Raw genomic sequence first — 4,849 nt, 5'->3', positions numbered from 1 at the left:
AACCAATCGTTAATAATTATATGAAAAATCAATATTATCATAAGCCAATGTAAAATATTTGCTTTTAATTACTAATCGATTTACTTTGGCGTTAAATAACATTGAATAGGAATAGTGTTCTGGGGTAACCAGGGCAACTGAAGCACCTTAAATACAAATGCTTATTATGTATTTTCTCTTTGCTCATAATCTTTTCTGAATTAAAAGGTTCTTTACTTTTCCTTTGAGCCATGCCATAGATTAATGAAATAATTTAAGTAAATTTGTGTTCATCTCTTCAGCATTGGAATATTAAACAAATTGACTCTTTCCCCTTTAGTTAATCTGAAACTATTCTCAAAACAAGAAATCAGAAACCCAATGCTAGTGTGAAGGAAATACTGCTTCTCAGCTAAAATATAGAAAATTAGTATAAATAAATAAATGAAAGGACTAACTTTGTAGTTCCACAGTTTAAAAAAACCCAGCCGTCAGCAGCAGCCTTCGCCGCCAAAATAGCCAAGAAAGCATGGCGCAAGAGAGAACTCCACGAGTGGTATGTAAAAAGGGATGCCATATCCCACTATCTTTTATTACTTTACACGGAACTGACTCATGAGCTTCACTGGATCGAGTGGATAATTTTGGATGATATCGTCCGACATATAATAGTTCGTGTGTAACTACAAAGTTAGTCCTTTCATTTATTTATTTATAATGAATTGGTTCCATAAAGTTATGCCAGAAACCATCAATTATAGAAAATTAGCTCCATGATCAGCAAAATAAGAAGGTTTACTCACACTCATCATAAAAGTTTTGTGCAGTTGAGAGTGCCAGCCAAAAAATATCATTTAGATGTGTGTTGCTTGAGTCACATGTGGCAGCTTTTCACTTCCAGCGCCATTGGACATGACTAATACATAGTTTTATCTTTACTGCTTCCTTTAGAGTACAGAGTGCCATATTTGTCCTGTTTATGCAGGCAGCTAACCTGTTTGAGCAAGGGAGATTGAGTTCAGTATTGCAATTGTGAAATACTTCCAGTTTCATCTCTCCTGCTCAGCAGGCTATTGCTATATAAATGATAACTGTCTTAAATGGAATGCAAAATCTATTTGGCTTGACTAAGTCTCTTAATTCAAACCATAATTCTGAAGCATAAGGTGCAACTTGACCTGGGCCCAAGTCTGTAACTTTTCTCTCCGGGAGAAAAGAGAAAACATTTTCTTCTTTAAAATTATCTCGAAGCAAGTCTGTAACTGATAGAGAAAACTTTCTTTTGACTGGAAGGTAGAGAAGTCTTGACTCATAGAAGTTTATTTATGAGGAGAAGTTTTCATGGGAAGTATTTCTTGAGCCAATGAAATCTTTTGTTACTACCTCATTATGTGTATACTGTGCTTGGTTCCATATTGTACAGACAATTATACTGAGTATGAATGTCTTTTTGGGGATCGAGATGGTGCGGTGGCTATCATGCTGGCTTCCCACCCAGAGGTCTTGGGTTCAAATACTGGCGGTGATGAATATTTTTCAGTGGTATCTCGATCCCTACTTGAAGTGCTTTGTGGATGGCACTTTGAGTGAGTATGCCATCCGTCAGATGGGATGTTAAGCTGCAGACATCTTGGTGCCTTTCTTAAAGAGTAGGCTAATGCCGATGCCAGGTTTCACTCCACCCTTCATCCTTTACTGTCCAACCCTAATGGTGCAAATGACCTCAGCTGTCAGTCGCCTCCCCTAAATACAACTACTATGAATGTCTTTGTATATTTTATAAATATTATAATGAAAAAATTGATTGAGGAATTAACTTCAACAATCTGCCAGGACATTTGCATTTTGATCAAGGAGAGGTAGTGCTTAAAGGAAATAAATCATTTGAAAGTCTTTTATTAATCATAATTTGATGAATATCTTGGAAAGTTTCATGTGCATACGATTGTGGGGTTTATGTTAGTAAGGTAGGAGGTCTGTGTATGCACATTTTATAAAATAGAGAATTGTAGCTTTTTAAAAGCAAAAATGGCACCACATTCTGTTGGTAGTAAAAAAAACCATAAACACAGTAATCATCCCAAGGGTTAGTTTGGTAGGTGATGGTTAAGTTCACCCAGTGCTAAGCCTGATGGCATGTGAAATTCACACATCAGGGTAAGGGGGCCAGTTCCTTTCCCTGTGCCGGTTATGGTTTCCCAGAAAGATCTGGTACCCAAATAATCACACAGCTTGGGTGGAGCTGAGGGTGCCCAAAGATCCAGGCCCTCCGGTCAGTAGGCCAACACTCTACCCTCTGGACTACCGCGACCCACTCTGTTGGTAGTGCTTCTGCATTAATGTATTAATTAATAAAAGGTCAATGACCTCAATTGTCATATTGACTTATATTAAAAAGACTCTTAAAATGTTCTTTTAAGCAGGAGGAGAGTATACATTTTCATGCTATACCTAATAAATTTCAAAGCATAAATAGCAGACCAGAAAATTGTACACATTGTATAAAAGTAACCTTTGCCCTCCATTCTCATGCAAACACACTAGCCTGACTAGCTACTCAACCTGCTACAAATTAGACTGCTTGCACTTTACAAATAAAAAACTTCATAAACCAGTTCTGTAAATTACCATTTCTTACCTCACTTGTAATCTGAACAATATCTTTTTCTCAGCATACTCTATAAAGACAAATTATTAATTTTTTTAAAATCCTTTATTCTATATATATATATATATATATATATATATATATATATATATATATATATATATATATATATATAAATATATATATATATAATTATATACACATATATACACATATATATATATTATATATATAATCCTTTATTGATGGAAATATACATTATGCATGGTATAGTGAGTAATTGTGGGTCGTGGTAGCCCAGTGGGATGAGCGTAGGACTACTGACCGGAGAGTCCCGAGTTCGATGCCCGGACAAGGCATCCTGGGTACCTGCAGCTCCACCCAAGCTATGTGATTTTCCGAGTGACATCTTCCTGGGAACTGGTCCCCCTACCCTGAGGTGTGAATTTCCACGCCACCGGACTTAGTACTGGGGGAACCCTACCATCACCTGCCAAACTGACCTTCGGGTTGGTTACTGTGTTTATGGTTTATGGAGTGAGCAATTACCGTATTTTCCCATCGATAACGCGCGCGTTATATATACATTCATGTTCATGATCGAAAAAATGGCGATGCGCGTTATGTAATGAAAATCGAAAAAATCAAAACATAGACGTACACATCCAATATAGATGTAATTTTACACACACTATATATAATTTTAACGCGCATATATATTTTTGAATATACAGATGCGCGGCATCTTTATACGTTCAAGATAACTATGACGCCCTGGGCGCGCGATATCTATACAAATTCATGATAAATACCAAGTTATGGGTGCGCGTTATCGATGGGAAAATACGTTAATATCAGTGAAACGTTCATACCAAACAGTTATTTACGAACAAATGAAAGAATATATGATAGTGTTATAAACGTATGTTTATATTTATAGTACAGTTATATGGATATATGAAACTATAATTCAAAGTATTAACGATAGTCAATGATGTATGTTAATCAATCAATATAATTTAATACAGCATCATGATTTTTTTAAAGGAAATTTTAATAGCAAATAACCAATAAGCTTATAGCCTGGCTCAATAATACTATTATTTATTTGACTACAACAACTTATACAAATCATGGTGAGTTTTCTGTTTCTTAGATAATAAGAGGACAGTATCTATAATACTCCATTTCGAAGATACCACTTTGAGGGTGCCGCGAATAAATTGGCCTCGCTGCGATGGAAATCGGAATAATGCTCCCCTCTAAACCTTAACCCTTTGGACAATATCCAACCCTTCACACGAAAAACTCATATTTTCTCTGACGCAGAAGTTGGCAAAAGGCACACAGGGAAGTGGCCTGTTCAAGGTCATGGAGTGGGAAATTCGCTGAGGCAAGAATCAATCAAGGGTACTGAAATGCCCCTCAGGAAATGCCCCTAGTCCCAGCTCTAAAATAAATACCTTAGAAGGAAACTCAGCTTTCCTTCTATTATCTCGCGCTCGCATCACTTAACTGAATTTACCATTTTAAAATAAGAAATTGTTTGTTTTTAATTCTAGAATCATATAAAATTTTCATGACTGCATTGGAAGCCTTTGAAATGAATATAGCCGAAGATATGAAGCTAACATAACTTATCTGTCTCAATACTAATCGCAGAAATGTGATTCAAAGACGACTTGAATTTGCACGATGATTGCAGTGTGATTAGATGGCAAATTAATCGCTGTCATTTGTCAAAAAAGTTTGGAAGTTCTTATACGCAGGAACCACCCGCCTTACCTCGCGGCGATTGGTAGCGCGAGAAGAGGCGATGAATCCCAGGATTCACCCTTATAAAACACTCAGGGGCGGCCTCAAAGGCCCAACTGAATTAAAGAGGAAATTATGTGACTTAGGCACTCTTCCGGTCTATAGTCACAAGGTACGGCTAACCCTCTTTGCATGCGTATATCCTTAGTAAAAATTTCCGTATACAGGTAGCTATCGTACAATTTCAAAAAGATTGCAATCCATTCCTTGAGACTTTCGCTTGCGCCCATTAAACACCATTCAATTATCGTTGAACAAGAAACATTGGGCAATAAAAACTGAAGGCCGAACCGTTTCAAAGACCATTCAAGAAAAATATTCCAGACAACTTATTTATGAATAATTTGTCACAACTGAAGAAAATCTGAAGAGCTTCTCGTATGAAATTGGAAAATTAAGCATTGCCAAGCTCTAGCTGCCCTTTACCATGGGTTCAGGATAGCCTCT

This window comes from Hetaerina americana, unplaced genomic scaffold (assembly GCF_022747635.1).
Source record: "Hetaerina americana unplaced genomic scaffold, ioHetAmer1.1.p SCAF_7, whole genome shotgun sequence".
Taxonomy (NCBI): Eukaryota; Metazoa; Arthropoda; class Insecta; order Odonata; family Calopterygidae; genus Hetaerina; species Hetaerina americana.
This window is presented reverse-complemented; position numbering follows the sequence as displayed.